The sequence below is a fragment of the Aquarana catesbeiana genome, linkage group LG02 (genome assembly GCF_042186555.1).
Source record: "Aquarana catesbeiana isolate 2022-GZ linkage group LG02, ASM4218655v1, whole genome shotgun sequence".
NCBI classification, from domain to species: domain Eukaryota; kingdom Metazoa; phylum Chordata; class Amphibia; order Anura; family Ranidae; genus Aquarana; species Aquarana catesbeiana.
Window position 1 is genome coordinate 120709525 of NC_133325.1, and position 23838 is coordinate 120733362.

The following is a 23838-nucleotide window of genomic DNA, read 5'->3' on the forward strand; positions in this document are numbered from 1 at the left end:
TGGTCCAGGGGGGGCGGGCCCTTGTTACAGCGCCGCCGAACACAGACCCAGCTCCGTGACACACAGCGGGAGATGCCCGCTGTGTGTGTGTGATCCGTCATCCATGGCAAGTCAGTATTCATGGGCACAGTGTGGCTGCATTCATGAGCACCGTAAGGCTGCATTGATGGGCATGAAAGGCTAGAAAAACAAAAAAAACAAAAAGAACTTTGATCCAGAAGAAAGGATCCCAAAACCCAGCCCCCCCCCTCACCCTGCCCGTAGCCCCAAACATTCCATAAGCTTTCACCCCGAACATTGAATAACAGTCACCCTAGAGGGGGGAAGTCTTCCTAGTCCAGCTGGACAGGAAGATTAAGGGTGAGTATGTGGTTTTCAGCAGAGCATTAAATGAACCGCATTGCTTGAAGATCAATCTATAGTAGCTCGACAGTACTTAAACAGTTAAGGATTTCTTAATCTGAAATAGCAGGAACTCCTCAGGACGTTTGCCTTCTGATCCTTCCGGGAATCCCAGGAATCTGAGATTATTCCGGCGGAGCCGGTCCTCAATATCTCCCAGTTTAGCCTCCTGGGACTTGTGGTCCGCCGCCACGTCCCTCACCTGCACCATCGGTGGATTGAGGTCATCCTTTACCTCTCTAATGCGCTGTTCAGCATTAGTGACCCCGTGTCTAATTTTGTGCACATCATCCTTCAGGAGAGCAAAGTCCACCCTTATGGTTTCAATCTGTGCGGATAGCGAAGCGTGGTAGCTCTTAATATTGTCCATTATCTGCGTTAGTGTCGGATCTCTTACCTGTGCACCGGAGCCACCCTCCCCTGGTTCAGGTGAGGGAGAGGGCAGGGGAATCGCCAATGAATCAGATGGGTCCAACCATTCCGTTTCCCACGCGGTCCACAGGCGGCCATCAGGGGCTGGTGAGCTACATTGTTCTTCTGCTGATCGTGCGCAATCTTGGCTTGCCTTGTGGGTGAACCGAGCGAGCCTCTAGCCGTATTTTACCATTTTCAGGTGCTTGACGTGTTCCCAAGTCAGGTCTGGTAGATGGGTAGCAAAATATCAAGCCTGGGGCTTAGCAGGATAGTTGAAGGATCTTAGCGTGGTCCGGAGCTCTAAGAAAAGGCTCCACACGCCCCCCCCCATGGAAATGCTATATGTAGTGGAACCCTATAACCTCCCATTACCCTAACAACACAGTTTCCATAATGAAGCATGGTGGTTACAGAATCGTGCTGTGGTAATACTTTTCATCGACAGAGACTGAAAAAATGCTTAGGATTAAAAGAGATGGAAAAGAGACTGGGACTGGGATGGAGGTTCACCTTTCAGCAGTAGAATGACCCCAAATATATTGCTAAAGCTAAACTGGGGTGGTTAAATAGGAAACACTTAATTATTTACATTGGCTCAGTGAAAGCCCAGTCCTCAATTTAACTGAGAACCTATGGCATAACTTGAAGATTGCTGTACAGCAACACAACCCATCTAACTTGGAGATGGAGCAGTTTTACCCTTAAGAATGAGCATTGGCTAGATGTGGCAAGCCAATAGTAATATACTGTACCCAGTGGCGTAATTAAAACCTTCAGGGCCCTACTGACAGGTCCCTTTCCTCTAAACCCTGTGGCGGAACAACGGGGTCCGGTCGCAAGTGGGTGGCTGCATATAAAGAAACCGATTTCTCCATTTCCCCCTGCTTCTCCTCCTCTCCCTCCCACAGGCATTCAGCGGCTGCAGGAGGAAAATGGAGGGATTGGTTCCTCTATGCCAGAGTTTCTCAATCTTTTTGCATTCAGGCACCCTTGAAGTATACCCCTAAGTGAATGGGGCTGCACTGCAACCACTCTGCAACTGTGCATGCAGTTGCAGCATAGTAATGCATTTAAGGGGTTAAAACAGGCGGTCAGGAGGCAGTGTTCAGGCAGTGTAAAATTCGGCAGTGCTTTACCTTACCTCTTCCTGCCGGGTACTACATTGTAGGGGGAGACGGATCGGGGAGCTAGGTTTCAGCCGCCCCTGCCGCTCCTCTTATCGAGGTATACAGGGGGCCCACTAGCGACCACTATACTTCCGCCACTGACTGTACTCCAAGAGACTTGCGGCTGTAATTGCAGCAAATGGTTGGTCTACAAAATGTAGATTTTTGGGGGAGGGGTGAATACTTATGCATGATAAAGATTCTTCTTCTGTTTTTTTTTTTTTTCTGGGCTTTACGATTTTTTTTAAAAGGTTATTGGTTATAGATTATGGTAACACAAAATCATAGGAATGCTGTATACATCACATGGTACAAACCCCGAAAAAAAAAAACATTTTAAGTCCAGATATTAATGCAATAAAACAGAGAAAAAAAATGGGGGTGGGGGATGGAGTTCTGCTGAATACTTTGGCAAGCCACTATATATGTGTTTCTGTATCTTGAAGGGTTGGGGTAACCACCACACGACCTCTCTGTGATTGATGCCCTAGATTATTGCGCCCTCGAGTTTTCAAAAAAGTATTAAATGCAAATTATAACTTTAATGGCAAACACACACTGCCATAACTCCCCTATGCACCCGCAGCATGTATGAAAAGCGAGTGAATGAATCTTCGGTCATTAAAAACGTGGTGTAACAGATTTGCTGTTCAGTGTCAGTTCAAAGTAGAGATATACTATTCATGCTGTTACTCCAATGTGATGTAAAGAATTAGATTGCAGTCCCAGTTTGCTAACTTGTACCTGATAATCTGAGGTCATGATGAGTCCACCTGAGGTAGTGGTAGGGGGGACAACTCTCTTCAGCGGCGGTCCTTGTGCGTGGCTGTTGTCTTGGTTTCCTGGGTGCCGGTCCCATTGGTATGATTATTGCCTTGCTGCTGCTGTTGTTTTTTCTTTATGGAGTAAAAAAAAACAAAAAAAACAATGTTATGAATGGAATAATGCAATATCGATAGTCTGCAGCTGTACAGCATTTGCAGAACTGCAAAACATTGACTGCAGCAGCTGACAAAAAGGGTAAGAAAGCTTTAAGAAGGTGGTGTGAAGGAAAGACAAATTATAAAAAAACAAGTCCCCTTTTTTTCAATTTGAACCAGCAAACGGACAAGGGAAATCTGGATTCTATAGACAATACTTTAACCCTCCCACATTTTTTTAAAATATGGATGATGGCTTAAAGTGTTACTAGACCCAGAACCCTGAATTCACTATATCTAGTCTCCCACAGTAACCATGGAAAATGCAATTATTTTAGTAAATATAAACTGCTAAACACCTTTTCTCAACACCAGTTAGAGCAGTCTTGTGAATGCTATCAGTATCTGGTTAAAGCTTGTAGCAGGAGTTTTCATTCTACTCTGACCATCCTATGAGGCTGCAGGACCACTGAGCCTCTGTCTGGACAGTGCTGATTGGCCCTGTGCTGATCACATGCACTCTCCCAAGAAAAAAAAAAACCTCAAGCGATACACACACCAAACTGAGCATGTGCAGAGTAACTCCAAAGGCTCGGTCTTATCAGGAGATGGATTGGGGACAGTGGAAGGGGAGGATCAGAGAAGACAGGATCACACAGCCTTTTTACACAATGTGGAGGATTAACCCCTTAGATTCCACATTGAGCATAGCAAGCATGTTTTACTACATCTACAGACCAATATTACTGTTGTGGGTTTAGTAACACTTTAAGCCTATCTCAATACAATGCAAAAAAGAGGCATACCTTGCTCATGCTGGGCCAGCTATGAGCCAAGGGAGAGTATTGGTAGGTTTCATTATAGACATGTAAATATTACAAGTATAGCCCCTGGACAAAAAGTTTAGCTAACAGATTCAGTTCCGCCTGATGTTAATGGATTGTGAATATTCTGTTTATAAACCCCAGGAGAGTAAAAAGTGTGAATTTTCTAATGAAGATTGCCCAAAAACACATGCAAGAAGGACTGTTTCATTATTATGATAAACTATTTACATATAAAAAGTAATCTGAAGCCACTGACTGGCACTGAGGAATACGCCACTTAATTTTAAGAATGCAATGCAAATATCTGGGATTTGTATACATGTAATGTATAAAAAAAGAAAAGAAAAAAAAAAAAAAAAAGGAGCAATGCGTGACACATACTTTGTCTCCCTTATCCTCAGGCTCCTCTTCTGTCAAGAACTCCCGTTTAGGGTATGGTATCTGACAGCCTGCAAACACACTACAAAGAAAGCACTTGTTATAGCAGGTTTTCACTCATACAGAAAACATCACTAAAGTGTGCATACACTGGGGACAGTGGCTGACACTTCAGTACGTGGGCTGACTGGTGCTAAAAGTACACTTATAGCGTGCTGTCCAAAGGGAATAATGAAAGTACCACCAGAAGAATATCTTTCACTTCACGGTCAGAGCTTTTAGACACAGAAACGTGTGACCCATTTCAATCGATTGCAGAAGTGTGAACTGATCATTGTACACCATATCAGCCAAATAGTGCCTTAGAATGGCCCGACAAAAAATAAGGTTCAGATAATGCCCAACTAAACTACTAACTAGTAGATACAGAGTATAAATACATATGCATTATGTAAACTGTTTAACCTGGTATTTAACATGGTACTACTGTTTAACATGGTATTTGTGATTCTGTTCAGGTAGTCTTGTAATCCATACAATTATGCCACTCTGATGATGCAGACTAGGACCCAAATAATCTGGCTCTGCTTTCCTTTCGCTTCTCTGCCTCCAATATACTAAAAGGACAATTAAATCATCATTCTGCCAAATCCAATAAGCAGAACATAGTAGGCTGTAAAACTCCACTGGATGATCATATTGTCATCTCTCAGACTGAGTGTGACCGAGGTGTGTGAACACACAAGAGTGGCTGAAAATCTTACTAATCTTTTGGCACACTATACAATTTTCTGTAGATTTTTTTCCTTCAGATTTACCAAAACCATATAATATGAGGTCAAACCTTAAGAGTTTCAATCTGTATTTGTATCAGGCAGGCCCTTGCACTACATGGTTTTGGTAAATCTAAAAGGAAATCAGACAAAAGTTGTAGTGTGTATGGGGTCTAACACAGATTACATACACATTTAAACTGGTTAAATTATGCTCAGATTTAAAAAGTAATAAAGTAACAGGTTTGCTAGAACCCCTCATACCCAGTAGAAAATATGTCTCTTTCCTTGTCCACTTTTAAAGTAGAGGTAAATAGGGATGAGCTTTGAGTTCGAGTCGAACTCATGTTCGACTCGAACATTGGCTGTTCGCAAGTTCACCGAACAGCGAACAATTTGGGGTGTTCGCGGCAAATTCGAATGCCGCGGAACACCCTTTAAAAGTCTATGGGAGAAATCAAAAGTGCTAATTTTAAAGGCTAATATGCAAGTTATTGTCATAAAAAGTGTTTGGGGACCTGGGTCCTGCCCCAGGGGACATGGATCAATGCAAAAAAAAGTTTTAAAAACGGCCGTTTTTTCAGGAGCAGTGATTTTAATAATACTTAAAGTCAATCAATAAAAGTGTAATATCCCTTTAAATTTCGTACCTGGGGGGTGTCTATAGTGTGCCTGTAAAGGGGCGCATGTTTCCTGTGTTTAGAACAGTCTGACAGCAAAATGACATTTTGAAGGAAAAAACTCATTTAAAACTACCCGCGGCTATTGCATTGCCGACAATACACATAGAAGTTCATTGATAAAAACGGCATGGGAATTCCCCAAAGGGGAACCCCGAACCAAAATTAAAAAAAAAAAATGACGTGGGGGTCCCCCTAAATTCCATACCAGGCCCTTCAGGTCTGGTATGGATATTAAGGGGAACCCCGGCCAAAATTAAAAAAAAAAAATGACGTGGGGTTCCCCCTAAATTCCATACCAGACCCTTCAGGTCTGGTATGGATTTTAAGGGGAACCCCGCGCCAAAAAAAAAAAAAAAAACGGCGTGGGGTCCCCCCAAAAATCCATACCAGACCCTTATCCGAGCACGCAACCTGGCAGGCCGCAGGAAAAGAGGGGGGGACAAGAGTGCGGCCCCCCCTCCCTCCTGAACCGTACCAGGCCACATGCCCTCAACATTGGGAGGGTGCTTTGGGGTAGCCCCCCAAAACACCTTGTCCCCATGTTGATGAGGACAAGGGCCTCATCCCCACAACCCTGGCCGGTGGTTGTGGGGGTCTGCGGGCGGGGGGCTTATCGGAATCTGGAAGCCCCCTTTAACAAGGTGACCCCCAGATCCCGGCCCCCCCCCTGTGTGAAATGGTAAGGGGGTACATAAGTACCCCTACCATTTCACGAAAAAAGTGTCAAAAATGTTAAAAATGACAAGAGACAGTTTTTGACAATTCCTTTATTTAAATGCTTCTTCTTTCTTCTATCTTCCTTCATCTTCTGGTTCTTCTGGCTCTTCTGGTTCTTCTGGTTCTTCCTCCGGCGTTCTCGTCCAGCATCTCCTCCGCGGCGTCTTCTGTCTTCTTCTCCTCGGGCCGCTCCGCACCCATGGCATGGGGGGGAGGCTCCCGCTCTTCTCTTCTTCTCTTCTTCTTTTCTTCTCTTCTTCTCTTCTTCTCTTCTTCTCTTCTTCTCTTCTTCTTCATTTTCTTCTCCGGGCCGCTCCGCAATCCATGCTGGCATGGAGGGAGGCTCCCGCTGTGTGACGGCGCTCCTCGTCTGACAGTTCTTAAATAACGGGGGGGCGGGGCCACCCGGTGACCCCGCCCCCCCTCTGACGCACGGTGACTTGACGGGACTTCCCTGTGACGTCACGGGGAATGCCACAGGGAAGTCCCGTCAAGTCACCGTGCGTCAGAGGGGGGCGGGGTCACCGGGTGGCCCCGCCCCCCCGTTATTTAAGAACTGTCAGACGAGGAGCGCCGTCACACAGCGGGAGCCTCCCTCCATGCCAGCATGGATTGCGGAGCGGCCCGGAGAAGAAAATGAAGAAGAAGAGAAGAAGAGAAGAAAAGAAGAAAAGAAGAAAAGAAGAAGAGAAGAAGAGAAGAGCGGGAGCCTCCCCCCCATGCCATGGGTGCGGAGCGGCCCGAGGAGAAGAAGACAGAAGACGCCGCGGAGGAGATGCTGGACGAGAACGCCGGAGGAAGAACCAGAAGAACCAGAAGAGCCAGAAGAACCAGAAGATGAAGGAAGATAGAAGAAAGAAGAAGCATTTAAATAAAGGAATTGTCAAAAACTGTCTCTTGTCATTTTTAACATTTTTGACACTTTTTTCGTGAAATGGTAGGGGTACTTATGTACCCCCTTACCATTTCACACAGGGGGGGGGCCGGGATCTGGGGGTCACCTTGTTAAAGGGGGCTTCCAGATTCCGATAAGCCCCCCGCCCGCAGACCCCCACAACCACCGGCCAGGGTTGTGGGGATGAGGCCCTTGTCCTCATCAACATGGGGACAAGGTGTTTTGGGGGGCTACCCCAAAGCACCCTCCCAATGTTGAGGGCATGTGGCCTGGTACGGTTCAGGAGGGAGGGGGGGCCGCACTCTCGTCCCCCCCTCTTTTCCTGCGGCCTGCCAGGTTGCGTGCTCGGATAAGGGTCTGGTATGGATTTTTGGGGGGACCCCACGCCGTTTTTTTTTTTTTTTTGGCGCGGGGTTCCCCTTAAAATCCATACCAGACCTGAAGGGTCTGGTATGGAATTTAGGGGGAACCCCACGTCATTTTTTTTTTTTAATTTTGGCCGGGGTTCCCCTTAATATCCATACCAGACCTGAAGGGCCTGGTATGGAATTTAGGGGGACCCCCACGTCATTTTTTTTTTTTAATTTTGGTTCGGGGTTCCCCTTTGGGGAATTCCCATGCCGTTTTTATCAATGAACTTCTATGTGTATTGTCGGCAATGCAATAGCCGCGGGTAGTTTTAAATGAGTTTTTTCCTTCAAAATGTCATTTTGCTGTCAGACTGTTCTAAACACAGGAAACATGCGCCCCTTTACAGGCACACTATAGACACCCCCCAGGTACGAAATTTAAAGGGATATTACACTTTTATTGTTTGACTTTAAGCATTATTAAAATCACTGCTCCTGAAAAAACGGCCGTTTTTAAAACTTTTTTTTGCATTGATCCATGTCCCCTGGGGCAGGACCCAGGTCCCCAAACACTTTTTATGACAATAACTTGCATATAAGCCTTGAAAATTAGCACTTTTGATTATTCATGTTCGTGTCCCATAGACTTTAACGGTGTTCGCATGTTCAAACGAACTTTTTTCCTGTTCGCATGTTCTGGTGCGAACCGAACAGGGGGGTGTTCGGCTCATCCCTAGAGGTAAACAAATTTGCTAAAATCTCAAGTGTTAGCATTTTAATTGAACTACTTCAGCCCCGGAAAAATGTACCCCCTTCCTGACCAGAGCACTTTTTGCGATTCGGCACTGCTTCAATTTAACTGACAATTGCGCGGTTGTGCGACGTTGCACCCAAACAAAATTGACGCCCTTTTTTTCCCCACAAATAGAGCTTTCTTTTGGTGGTAATTGATCACCTCTGCAGTTTTTATTTTTTGCGCTATAAACAAAAAAAAAGAGCGACAATTTTGAAAAGAAAAACGCATTATTTTGTACTTTTTCCTATAATAAATATCCCCATTTTTTTTTTTAAAAAAAAAAGCTAATTTTTTTCTCAGTTTAGGCCGATATGTATTCTTTTACATATTTTTGGCAAAAAATAAATAAACAAATAAATCGCAATAAGCGTATATTGATTGGTTTGCGCAAAAGTTATAGCATCTACAAAACAGGGCATAGTTTTATGGCATTTTTATTATTTTTTTTTTTACTAGTAATGGAGGTGATCTGCGATTTTTATCATGACTGCGACATTATGGCGGACAATTTTGACACATTTTTGGGACCATTGGCAATAATACAGCGATCAATGCTATAAAAATGCACTGATTACTGTAAAAATGTCACGGGCAGTGAAGGGGTTAACACTAGGGGGCAATCTAGGGGTTAACCGTGTTCCCTGGCGCCTGCTCTCCCGACCCAGCGAGCCGACGTATAACTGCGGCGGTTGGTCAGGAAGCGGTTAATCCTAAAAGTGATTTTCAATCTATTTAAAAAGACAGTGTGTATATTATAATATTATATATACACACACACACACACACAGACACACACTATCTCACAAAACTGAGTACACCCCTCACATTTTTGTAAATATTTTATTATATCTTTTTCATGTGACAACACTGAAGAAATGACACTTTGCTACAATGTAAAGTAGTGAGTGTACAGCTTGTATAACAGTGTAAATTTGTTGTCCCCTCAAAATAACTCAACACACAGCCATTAATGTCTAAATCGCTGGCAACAAAAGTGAGTACACCCCTAAGTGAAAATGTCCAAATTGGGCCCAAAGTGTCAATATTTTGTGTGGCCACCATTATTTTCCAGCACTGCCTCAACCCTCTTGGGCATGGAGTTCACCAGAGCTTCACAGGTTGTCACTGGAGTCCTCTTCCACTCCTCCATGACGACATCACAACTGGTGGATGTTAGAGACCTTGCACTCCTCCACCTTCCATTTGAGGATGCCCCACAGATGCTCAATAGGGTTTAGGTCTGGAGACACGTTTGGCAAATCCATCACCTTTACCCTCAGCTTCTTTAGCAAGGCAGTGGTAGTCTTGGAGGTGTGTTTGGGGTCGTTATGTTGGAATACACTTCAGATGGGTGGGGCCACCTACATATCAGCGCCATGTTTCTGCACCCATCGGGTGACGTCTGTAGTAGCGGCGTCATCCATTTGGGTGTAGCACGTCATCACGGACGGCCAGGAGGTGACTGCGCATGTACACTCCTATTTGACGGCTGCCTTTGGAGTCGGCGTGTCTCGCCATCCTCACATGGCGTTCGGGGCGGAGCCTGCCCTGCCCCTCCGGGGATCCAAATTGGGAGGTGGACATGGCTGGCATTTCCCCTCTCACTATCTCACACTCTACAGTGGACTCTGCTGTTGCCAAGCCATTCATCCTGCAAAGGTACATATATCACCTTTACTCAAGCACTGATCTTGTGCTGGACATCAATTTTTTTTTTTTCACCAACACACTTTTCCCTTTTTCTAGGGATCGCATTCCTAGATATTGTTTGGTATTTTGCACACTTACCCTTGGTCTCTACGTCCGTTCCATTATTGGATCAGGTCAGTCTTTATATGCTTTTTATATATACAAATATACAACCTCTGTCTACTATTGACACATACAATTGTGTTATAGTGTATATGCTTTCGCATGTACAACTATACTATATCTTTGTCTACTCTGCTACTCCTGGGCATTCATGGACAAGCTGTAATGGTGGTATCAGGATGATGCGGGTGTCCTCCTGAGTGCACAAGATGCCTGCCATGCCGTCCTGACCCCTCCTCAACGCGTATCGATGCAGGGATTATGCATCTACTTCAGGGGGAAATAGTGACCACCATTGGTATACACCAGTATAGGCTTACTATAGAGCGGTGCACTGACGCCCCTAATCTGTGTAAGTACCCCTGAAGGGGATCTTTTTTGCTTTATTTAATAAACAGTTCAAACTGTACTTGCTCTATCGAGTTTTTCCTGTTTCATATTCCGGTTGGTGTATGCTGAGGAATCCAGGAGCCCAATACCATCATAGAGCCCAAAGGCGGTTCACATGCGTGTTTTGACTTAATCGCAAAGTCGCACGCTCCAAGGTGAGCATTTATTACCTAAGGGGGGCACCTGAGTGATGACGCCTTAGCACCACTTGAATCACAGCTTTTGGATTACACGGACCTTTATCAATACTGGATTAGTGACACAATTGGTCGCTACTTGCATGCACATGAGCACTTTGTTATATGATTTAAATCACTTATAGGATAGTTTTTCAGCACAGTCATTATTGACATGTTTTGACACTGTATGAAAGCACGGTCATTATTCAATTATTTGGACACTATATGAAAGCACAGAAGCACTTTGATATATTGCTGTTATTTTTTGGCTTGTAATACACAGTTATGCACTAGGCACTATACACTATATGTGTATTAACATTTATAATTCACTGGTTCATTATTTATTTAATTTGAGATTTATTTACTGTGCACTTCTTATACATGCCTTTTAGCGCAGCGTATATATATTTATAATTGTTTTTGCACAATATATGTGACATGTGTAACGCTAGCAGCTTTAGGTATTTTATTTACGTTTTAGCATCTATTATTAGTATACAGGATTTATATAGCGCCAACAGTTTACGCAGCGCTTTACAATATAAAGCATCTAGGAATTGGTTGCTCACAGGATTGTCTATTTTTAACACTAACGAGTCACATGACACCGGGGAGGGAAAATGGCTAATTGGGCCCAGTTTGGACATTTTCACTTAGGGGTGTACTCACTTTTGTTGCCAGCGGTTTAGGCATTAATAGCTGTGTGTTGAGTTATTTTGAGGGGACAACAAATTTACACCGTTATACAAGCTGTACACTCACTACTTAACATTGTAGCAAGGTGTCATTTCTTCAGTGTTGTCACATGAAAAGATATAGGACACAATTTGGGTGACAATGCTTATTAAGATATTAGGGTTACTCATGTAAACAGGCTGATGAGAATACTTTTGCTAGGTAAATTGGTAACTCACTCTGATGTAGGAAGTGGATCTTCAAGGAAATACAGATCTTGCATAGCTTGCTCAGATGAAATTCTCTTTATTGGGTCCATTGTGAGGAGTTTCTGAAGCTTTATAAAACACGTTAGTTGCATTTCAATAAGGGTTAAAAATCTCATTAGACTTTAGGCTGAGTTTTAGCCCTGAATTTAAAAGTGTAAATATACCTTTGGCACAATTACACTTACATTGTGGCTCTCTCTGGCCCTTAGGTTGTGAAGACCAGTAAGACACAGGAAGGAGTTCACCCGCTGACCTCTAAGACACATACCCTGTATTTTCCCTTCCTCCCTCTGTGCACACATACAATGTCAAGGAACAACATTCTCACTGAATACGCAGCCTTAGATCTACCATCTATGTAGTGCAAAGGTATGTCTGATTGCATAGATGGTGTGTTCCCCTATTACATAGTTTGGTAAATCTAAATGAGATTGTATACTGTATGGCCACCTTTATGCACTGTGCTTTCGGTGCCATTATGTGTTAGTCACCCCAAACGCAGAAACAAAATACACATTTTGCCATGTGAAAAACCGAGTGACAAATTTGCAAAGGGCCACACGCCAAAATGTGCCATGAGCTACTTTGCCACGTCTAGAGCAGTCCACTGAAATCAATGAGCTGCCCTGTGTGTCACAAGAAAAACAAACCAAAAAAAACACATGCACTCCCACTATGCTAGGTGTGAATGGGACACACCTAATAGTGAAATTGGTGTGTTTACACAAGAATAATGAGGCTCCATTCACATCTGTGCATTTACAAACTGCACAGAAAATGTGTGCTTTGCCTCAATGGCACCCCCCCAAGCGCGGGTAGCAGGCATGGTTTGCTGTGCGACAAACGCACCAACAAAAAATGGTAAAAATGCACCACGTTCTGCTCCAAAAAATTCTGGAGCTTCTTTGGGGTGATGAGAGAAAGCGCTCCAAAATGCCCCCAAAAAAATGTGAGTTCACGCTATGCAGAGATGTGAACAGGTCTTGACAGCTAAGTGTCTCTAGCAACTCTCCCCTATGTACGTGTGTAAAGCTGGCCATACACAATCTGATTGTACAATCTCTGTAGATTTACCAGAACCTATGGAAAAGGGCGACACACGTATTGATCCATTCAATTTGTATCAAATCAGGCAGGCCCATGTACTACATAGGTGATGGTAGATCTGAAGGAGATTGTGCAATCAGATTTTATAGAAAGTGGGTGGAAAGTGACATAGTAATCAGGGAGGAGTGGAACACGCCACACTTTTCTGTGATTCAGTAAGGCAGTGCATGCTTTCAAAGCTTCCTGTATGCTGCTGATCTACAGGAAGTGATGGAATCAAAAAGCATTTTTAAAAATCCAAATAGACAGATGAAAAATGAACGCTTCTATAGTTAATTACAAAAATTTTATGAAAAGTGCAATTCTGCCTTAAAAGGTGAACTTATCCTTTAAGTTTAGGACAGCGGGAAAGAAGTTTTTATTGTGGCATGTCACCATTGGACTTATTTCTGCTTCCGTTTTTTTCAGCAAAGCAATGCTGACAGAAACATGTGGGGTCCTTTAGCAAGAATCTGACCTGAACCCAAATGACCTTAAAGTTATGCCATAAAAATCAGAACAAGAGGAAAAACTTACCAAGTGGAATGTTTTTGCTTTCTGGTTTTACTTTATGCTTTTCCATGTATTTAATAAGGCTGCAGTTGGTATACCTAAAAAAAAAAGGAAATCACGTTTATACTTTGAGAGTGGTCTAACAGCACAGTAAGGACTTTTTACACACAAATTGCACTATACAATATCTTATACATGTGATCTTTGGGTCTCATTCTCACTGAATACACTGGGGTGCATTTTACATCTGCAGCAAAATGTAAAAAATGTGGAAAATTATTTTTAATCTTTCCTGCTTCTACCACACCTTTTTATTAAAATCGCATTGTAAAAAATTTAGCTGCTCACAGCTTAAAATTTAAGAGAAATAAAGCAGGAAAAAAATACTAATACAACACATGCCAATGCCCACTTATGCATGTGATGCAATTTTTGATTTACAGAGAGAATATGCATTTGTGATGAGTGGTTCCAGTGCTCTTCCAAACACACTGAGCAAAGAGTGTGCAGCCAAACCAAAACACTCAGCATGACCCCTGAAGCATTCACCAGTATTCATGTCATGTATAACCAAGGTGCTCCGTGTATGTGTACCGGTACAGATGTAAGTTGTTACTGCTTACCTTTGCTCCTTGGGATTCTTGTGACTAAACCACCTTAAAACACAGGCATTATCTTCCCAAAATAGCCACACAAAAGCACCAATGAAACCACTAGAGCACTATATGAGAAAATGCAAATTAAAGTGGTTGTAAAGTCAGAAGCTTTTTGATCTTAATGCATTAAGATCTAAAATCTTCTGTGTGCAGCAGCTCCCCTCAGCCCCCCCTAATACTTACCTGAGCCAATCTCGATCCAGAGATGTTACAGGAGAGTTTTGGCTGCCCGGGTTTCCCCCTCCTCATTGGCTAAGACAGCAGAACAGTGTCATTGGCTCCCGCTGTTGTCAAAGTCAGTGAGTCAATGAGGAGAGGGAGAGGGTGGGGCAGAACCGCGGCTCAGTGTCTAAATGGACACCCAGAGCCACGGCTCAGCTGCCCCCATAGCAAGCTGCTTACTGTGGGGGCACTTGGCAGGAGGGAGGGGCCAGGAGCGCCGGCGAGAGACCAGAGAAGAGGAAGATCTGGGCTGCTCTATGCAAAACCACTGCACAGAGCAGGTAAGTATGACATGTTTGTTATTTACATGAAAAAACTGACTTTAGTATCACTTTAAGGCACAAAAGTGACAATGTTCAAAAATCGTTGTAAAAATGCATGGCAGTGCAAAACAGTCTTTTAGGACTATTAACCATTTCAGCCCTAAAAGGTTTCACCCCCTCCTGACCAGAGAATTTTTGCCGATACGGCACTTCGATGCTATAACTGACAACTGAAAAAGAAAGGGATCTGTGGTCCTTACATGCTCTCATTGTGGCTTTCATTATTCAGAGCGGTAGAAACCTTCCAACTGTATGCTTTGTCAGGGGTCTCCATGACATGAAATTCATGACAAAACCATTGGTTGGCCAATAAAATGTATGTTTGCTGTAATCAGTTTCAAAACATTTCATTTTCACATTCTGAGGATTTTCTATGTTTTGTTTTTTTCTGGACGCTGAACATGTAATCATTAACCACTTCAGCCCCGGAAGGATTTACCCCCTTCCTAACCAGGTCATTTTTTGCGATACGGCACTGCCTTACTTTAACTGACAATTGCGCAGTCGTGCGACACTGTACCCAAACATTTCTTTTGGTGGTATTTGATCACCTCTGGTTTTTATTTTTTGAGCTATAAACAAAAAAGCGACAATTTTGAAAATACTTTTTACTGCTATAAAACATATCCAATAATAATAAAATTAAAAAAAAAAAAATCAAAATTTCAGCCAATATGTATTCTGCTACATGTTTTTGGTAAAAAAAAAATTCCCAATAAGCGAATATTGATTGGTTAGCGCAAAAGTTATCTAGTATACTAACTTTGGGATAGATTTATTTTTTTTCATTTATATGTTTTACTAGTAATGGCGGCAAACAGCAATTTTTAGCTGAATTTAAATTCCTTTCCTTTAAGGAATATATTTCTCCCTTGGAGTAATAAGGTCTCAATATCCAATGTAGCATTTTTTCTACACATTACTTTTTGGCTCAACAAAATAACTTTTTATATTGCCTTTCTTCCCTCTCACTCTTCTCATGCTGGCTAAAAACAGGTGTAGTCACTAACCACTTGAATAATTGGTGGTATCAATTAAATATGTTAATTTTCTGTGACACCAACTTGATAGGCCAATTTTGTAGAGATGGAGTTTGCATGTGTGTATGTGAGTATATATATATTTTGCCATATCTGTTTTAAAATAGCTACGACTAAGGCTATTGCTGAAACGCGTCAGCTTTATTGTTTTATTGTCACTCTGATGTACCAATAAACGTCACTTCAAGGATTACAGTTTTGTTGGCTCTCCTTATTACTGTTGCATTGGACTGTGTTGGGACACATCGAGCCTCGGCACCTGTGAGTGGGCCTGGTGTATGGATTAAGTTGTCCCTGCAGAGAGCGCTGTTACCTTTCTTCTTTTCCATGCAAAAGCTACATCAGCAGGAGATTGAATGTCCACCTGGAAAATGTTGAAAAAGCATGAACAAAAGACCAGGTTGTGGCCTCTCATAACTGGGCTACCAAGGCTTGGTGCCAAAATGCCCATGAAACACCCACCAATCTGGTGAAATGTGTGCATAAAAGTGCAGAAGATCTCTTTTTGAGAACGTAAGCTCCTGCAATCAGATTCCGTATCCATTGTGCAATTTTTTACTTTGAAGCAGGGTGACCCCTGCAAGGTCCAGAGAACAGGGCAAACAGGGAATCTATTTGTCTGATTGGAGCAGTAGCCTTAACCTCCCTGGCGGTATGATTATTTCAGATTTTAGGTGCTGAAAGCGGTACAATTATTTTGCACAGAAATTTGGCGTTTTATATTATAGGCCTGTAATTCTTAGGAATAATTCACTTAAATCTGTCCAAACCAGAGTCTAGTAGACATCCCGGGTATGATAAAGTTTGAAAAACGAAATAAAAAATTATAATATAATAAATAACTATAAATAATTATAACAAATAATAATATAATAATAATAAAAATTATTCAATAATGTAATCAAATCAAAAACACTGAAATTTGCTCAGTTGCAGAATTGTCACTTTCGTTACTTTTAGTGTTTGGTGACGGATTTCCCCACAAATCACTATCACTCAATTCTGCAAGTGATTCTAATTTATTATCGCTGTTTTCTAGCTGGTCTAAAGCCACTTTTGATGTAAAGGGACAGTTTTGGTTGCTATGGACAATCTCCAGTTTCCAGACAGAAAGAACAGTTTTTATAATATAAAACTGCATGCAGGACACTGGACAGACCACTAGGGACAAAGGGGATGTGTAATTATTTGATACAGTACTGTAATCTGTAAGATTACTGTATCTGTACTGTGTGTTTTTAACTTTTTGAATTTGGCGCCAAACTCAGTCCCCGTGCGTCGCAACGCTCGCAGGGAATGGAGCTCGGCACTGTGAATCGAGTGAGAAACGGCGGCTCGCAGGTCACAGCGGGGAGACATCGCAGGATCCAGGGGACAAGGTAAGTAACCTCTACAAGGATCCTGCGATGCGATCCCGAGTCTGGCTCGGGGTTACCGCTTTTGGTATTGAAAATCCACCCCGAGGCAGACTCGGGAATACCGCTAGGGGGTTTAAGGTATACTTTAATGGCTCAGGCAATGTAGCGAGATTTCCTGAGGATGTTTAGGAAAAGGGCAAAAGAAACAGAAAAGTGATGGCAGAAAAAAGACCAAGTAGTCCATAGAGTGTGCCCAACCTTTTCTTCTCATTTATTATTTTTATAAAAATATATATATTATTCATTGACAGATAGAAAGTTGTAGGACCTTGAATATTTGTTTCTCTGAAAGAGGATGAGACAGGTCTAGTTCCGATTGCCGTATATAAGGCGGGTAGAAAGGCATATCCATTTGGAATACAATCAGAAAATTGAGTGTGAAGGTGGGTCACAGTTAAAAACCAATTCCCCCTGTAGTTAGGTCCATTATAAAACATGTCGTTTGGGGAACGAATTGATAAAGTGGTTTAGCCTAAAATGTCTTAAATGGTATAAAGGTTGTATTGCTCCTTGAATGATAACTTCCCATAGGAGTTTCATTTCAGGGATGGCCTGGACCTGGTGCAAGAGTAAGGCCCCATTCACACTTGTAAATGGGGTCATTTGCGATTTGATGTGAGAGACCCAGACAGGGTTCTCTGCGATAAGCTGTGGGTGGAGACCCCATAGAAAACAATGAGAGGCTGACTGCTCTCACATCTATTTGTGCCTGCAAATGACAGACACAAACAGATATTCACAAGTAATCGCTACATAGGTGATGAAAAATGCAATTGAATATGTAGCCACATCCCTGCAACAGACATGAATGAAAACCACATTGTGTGGCATTCATGACAATCATCATGCCATAATCAAATAGAGGTGGATTTCTAGATGTTAACAGAGTCCTAGAACCCAGATTTAAGAAAACTGGTAAAGGTAAAGTGTTACTAAACGCAGGACCCTACATTCACTATATGTGGTCTCCCGCAATACTTAGAACATGGAGATGCAATCAATTTGGTAAATTTAAACTGCTAAATACTTTTTCTCATCAGCAATAAATAGCAGTCTTGTGACTTCAATCAGTTCCTGGTTAAAGCTTGTAGGAGGAGTTTTTGTTCTGCAATGAGCTGTCCTATCAGGATCCAGAACCCCTGACCCTCTGTCTGGACAGTGCTGATTGGCCCTTTGTTGATCACATGCACTCTTCTAAGAAAAAAATAACTCTCTAGCAATACACAACAAACTGAGCATGTGCAGCCTGACTCTATAGACTTTGGGGTTTATTTACTAAAGGCAAATCCACTTTGCACTACAAGTGCACTTGGAAGTAAAGTCGCTGTAGATCCGAGGAGGATATGCAAGGAAAATAAAAAAACATAATTTTAGCTTGCACATGATTGGATGATAAAATCAGCAGAGCTTCCACTCATTTCAAATCTACCCCTTAGATTTAGAGCAACTGCACTTCCAAGTGCACTTGCAGTGCAAAGTGGATTAACCTTTCGTAAATAACCGCCTTTGTCTTATTCGCACCTGTTTTGGAGTCAGTGGAAGAAGGGGAGGTTCTGTGCATACAGGATCAAACAGTCTTTTTTACACAATGCAGAGGATTAACCCCTTAGGTTTCACAGTGAGTATAACAAGCATGCTTTACTGCATATACAGACTGATTTTAGGGCCCTTTCACACTGGGGCGGCGTCGGCGGTAAAGCGGCGCTTTCCCGACGGTATTCGGCCGCTAGCGGGGGCGGTTTTACCCCCCGCTAGCGGCAGAGAAAGGGTTAAAAACCACCGTAAAGCGCCTCTGCAGAGGCGCTTTACCGGCGGTATAGCCACGCCGTCCCATTGATTTCAATATGCAGGAGCGGTATACACTCTGCTCCTTCACCGCTCCGAAGATGCTGCTAGAAGGACTTTTTTTACCGTCCTGCTAGCGCACCGCTCTAGTGTGAAAGACCTCGGGGCTTTTACACTGGAATTAAGGCAGCGGCACTTTCGGGTCGGTTTGCAGGCGCTATTATTAGCGCAATAGCGCCTGCAAACCGCCCCAGTGTGAAAGGACCCTTACTGTTATGGGTTTAGTAACACTTTAACACCAAGTTTATACTGTACTTAACAAAAATTCAACTAAACATAAAATTTAAAAGTCACTATAGCTGAATATAACCATATTCCAAACAGTTGTTACATATTAGTTGCAAACAACAAATAGATATAGTATCATGGTTAACCATTTTGGGTAAATATGAAAACCCAAACTAAATGATATTCTCTATTTAAATTCATAACATAAGCGTTCAGTTTGGATCTGTCAGTTTTTCAGATGGATCTATAACGAACCACAGAGTATGTCTATGGATGGGTGGATATAAACAAATTTACATCTGAGTCATTTTATGTCTGCAGAAAACAGATGTAAATTGATGTAAACTGAACTGAAGACAGATGTAATGGAAGTAAACTGAAATGAACTGAAGATGGACATACAAACTGATGAAGATTGATGTAACAAGAATATGTATTCATCATTTTTTTCCCAGCAAAAAAAGGTGACTGGACTGATGACATTTGTGTGAAAGGATCCTATATGCTCTATTTACACCCTACAGATTTCATTTAGGTTTTGGGATGGAGCACTCCTTAAAGATGTAGTAAAGTCCCTTTTCTTCACTTGTACCTACAGGTAAACTTACAATCAGGCTTATCTGTAGGTATTTAGGGTAATATGTGATAGGGGGCGCTATTATAAGATGATAAACAATGTTTTTAACGTTTGTATAAATATTAATAAATAATAGACATTCGTGATTGAGCAAACATAATAAAGTACATAGTGATGATACAAAAAATACAATTCATCAAAAATAATAATAACAGTCCTCCAATAGTGATGATCGTAATGCTATCAGTGAAACGGATATTCCATCAATTCAAAGTCCATTTGGGGGTCATTTACTAAAGGCAAATCCACTTTGCACTACAAGTGCACTTGGAAGTGCAGTCGCTGTAGATTTTAGCTTGCACAAGATTGGATGATAAAATCAGCAGAGCTTCCTCTCATTTCAGATCTTCCGCTCAAATCTACAGCGACTGCACTTTCAAGCGCACTTGTAGTGCAAAGTGGATTTGCCTTTAGTAAATCAACCCCTATGTCTTTTAGTCATGTGACTCTTGTCACCAATGGCAAATCTTTATAAATAACACCCGATGAATGTGAGTAAAATGCCTACTCACCAGACAGACAGAAGGGCTTCCTGATGACTTTATAAAACTAAATGTACGTTGAGGCGTATCCCAGTCATGTCACTTCTGTTTATCTTACCTCCGGTTTCTCATCACCATGACGGTGGAACGCACGCCGACTACCGAGCGGAGGCCGGGCATCTGCAGATCTTCTGTCTGGTAATTCATGCTGATATCCCCAGTGCCGGGAAAAGGCACCTTCAAATGTAAGCAGTCACTTTGGAATTTTTTTTTAAATAAACTTTAGTAAGCAATGGTCCCGTTCATATTTATTTCCTAATGGGTTATCGTGGTGGAGAGGAGGATACAAATAAAAAGGTTTCCAGATACATCTCCATTGGTTTACCAGCAAGCTCATTGATCTACATAAACAGCCTGTTTTGACCTTCTTTTTAGTTAAAGAGGTCATGTCTGTCTGGTGAGTAGGCATTTTACTCACACTCATCGGGTGTTATTTATAAAGATTCGCCATTGGTGACGGTGCATGGATTAGAGTCACATCATTAAAAGACATATGGACTTTGAATTGATGGAATATCCCTTTCACTGATAGCATCACTATCATCACTATTGGAGGACTATTATGATTATTTTTGATGAATTGTATTTTTTGTATCATCACTAAGCACTATGCACTTTATTATGTTTGCTCAATCACAAATGTTTATTATTAATTAATATTTCTACAAATGGTAAAAACATTGTTTAGCACCTTATAATAGCGCCCCCTATCACACATTACCCCAATTACTTAAAGTCAGCACTTTGCACTTTGAGGGGAGCAACTTAATTCATTATTTTGCATACTGTAGCGCAAGGTTGTTTCACTTTTTTACCTGTAAGTAGAGCTGCACGATTCTGGCTAAAATGAGAATCACGATACTTTTTGCTTAGAAGATAGATCATGATTCTCTCAAGATTCTCGCAGTGTAACACCATCTTTCACATTAAAAAAAAAAAAAAAAGGGCTAACTTTACTGTTTCTTTTTTTGTTTCATTCAAGTGTATTTTTTCCCAAAAAATTGCGTTTGAAAGACCGCTGGGCAAATACAGTGTGACATAAAATATTGCAGCAATTGACATTTTATTCCCTAGGGTCTCTGCTAAAATATATATAATATTTGGGGTTTCCAAGTAATTTTCTAGCAAAAAATATTGATTTTACCTTAAGAAACAAGTGTCAGAAAAAGATTTAGACTTTAAGTGGTTACATTTCCTGCATTTACAGTTGTTTAAAAACTTGGCAGACTGCCTGGATATTTTCCTTTACACACAGAAGTTTCCCTTTGATCTAAGAAGGAAGTTAGTTACAATGTTTCATGTTTTAAACTTGGCAGACTGCCCAATGTTTTCCTATGACAGCTGAGTGAGCAGATAAGTCTCTCCACTTGTTATATGAAAGAATCAGCAAACTCTGCAATAGAGATCATCAGAGGGGTTGAATCGAGATCACGATTTTTTAACGATTAATTGTGCAGATCTACGTGTAAGTATAATGAATAGATATTCACATCGACAATAACCGATTATGTCACCTGCACATGCACAGTGATGCCCTGCATTCAGGGCACACAGTATGCAGTTGAATGCAGAGCGCTGTGCGCAGGAGTGACGCCATTGCGGCTCTGTCCATTCAAACGGCCGGAGCCTGTGAACCCAGAAGGAAGACAGGGTAAACATTAAAGCATGGGGGGGGATCTGTGACAGTGGTGAGCTGGAGGGCTCTGTGTGCAGGTAAGTGTGTAATAATGTGCTAGTATGCGGAACATACTATGGCTTAGACCTGCAGGGAACCCAATTTTTTGGGGCCGTTTACTACTGCTTTAACCTCATTAACTCTCCCACACACAGTCTGGCAATTTTTTTCTCTATAAATCTTTTTATTTTGAAATTTGTATAAAGTTTAGAGCAAAAAGTAGGTAGCACAACAGCCAGCCGCAGTCCGGCAATTTTCAAGAAATAGATTCACCATACAATCTTCGGATAAACTAGATGGCATTAAAATGCTGCAAGCGCACGCTTGAATTACTTCCCCCCCCCCCCCAAAAAAAAATCACTATAGAATGACAAAAACAAATAATGGGGTATGGAGTAGGAGTTCAGCTTTAGCAGCTCCTGTGGATGTATTAATATAACAATTTTACTTGGTAGCATTCCTGAACCAAGCTCACAGGTTCTAAAAAAGTCTCTGTATTTCTACTTACAAGTTTTTCTTCAAAATCCTTCAGAGGAAGCCAAACATTGGTTCTTGTGCTTGTTACTGATCAGCCAGTTTCAAGTGGAGCGCAAATTCTAAAAGAGAGGAGAAAAAAAAATGTATTAGATAATTCACAAAAAAGAAGCACATGGGCATTTTGTGCCTAGGTAAGAATGGCATTTCTGTTCCCCTGTTTCCCCTCCCTCTTGGATTCTGCATGTGTGCTCATGTGTTGCAGGGCTTCAAGTCTTGACTGAGCCCTGTGGCACATCTGCACAGGTATGGCTTTCCCACACATCTGCACAAGACAGCAGTGTTTGCACATGTGCAGAAAATCTCCTGCGCAGATGTGCCCTTCTAATGCCGTGTACACACCATCGGATTTTCCGACAACAAATGTTGGATGTAAGCTTGTTGGTGGAAAGTCCGACCGTGTGTATGCTCCATCGAACATTTGTTGTTGGACTTTCCTCCAACAAATGTTGGCTAGCAGGTTCTCAAATTTTCCGCCAACAAAACGATCGTGTGTACACAAGTCCGTCACACAAAAGTTCACGCATGCTCGGAATCAAGCAGAAGGAGCCGCACTGGCTATTGAACTTCCTTTTTCTCGGCTCATCATACGTCTTGTACATCACCACGTTCCCACATTCGTAATTGTTGGCCAACATTTGTGTGACCGTGTGTATGCAAGACAATTTTAAGCCAACAACCTTCGAACAAAAATCCACGGTTTTATTTGCAGAAAGTCCGATCGTGTGTACGGGGCATATGACTTGAAGGCCAGGCAGAAGCCTTCGGCACACCAGTGTACATGCCATCTTAATAAACACGGTTGCACCGAATAGGGGGACTGAGCCACACAAGAGTTCTTCTTTAACTTGCCCAAGAATATTTTTATTTATTCTTTTTTTTTTCGATTCAGTACTTTTTTTATTCTTTTCATAGCAGTACAAGTTATACATTTCTCCATACATTTTATTCCAGATACATAATCTTGCTTCTAACATTCATCCGCCCCCCCCCCCCAAAAAAAAAAAAAAAAAAACCTGCACAAAACAAAAACTAAAAAAAAAAAGAAAAGGGGGCAAAACCCAACAACAACAAAAATAGATTTCCTCCCCCTACTGTATCTCTCCTCCCCCCCTCGACCCCAAAAGCCCCCCCCGTCCTCCCATCCTCTACCCGAACCCAATATTGTCCCTCTCCCATATTGAAGGTAACTGATTTACAAAATACATTTTGAATTTGAAGAAGCAGAAATTCCCAGACTGTAATCTTTCAAGCTTCAATACCTAAAATATAACTATTTTTTATTTAGTGTAAAATATAACTATTTTTTATTTAGGATAGTGTAGAGAAGGATTAGAACACCTGGGTTTTTATTTCTGTTTCTTTGATATAGAATTGTCCTGTTTACCTTTAACTTTGAGCAACTTACAATGCAACTTAACCACTTCCCGCCCGCCGTACGCCAAATGACTTCCTCGGTTTTGAGCGGGG

General features: G+C 41.9%; 1 pseudogene; it reads right to left on the reverse strand.

The window, feature by feature from the left end:
• Window positions 1–20306, reverse strand: part of LOC141126547 (cyclin-dependent kinase 8-like) — a 29183-nt pseudogene extending 8877 nt beyond the window's left edge.
• Window positions 20307–23838: the final 3532 nt, after the last annotated feature.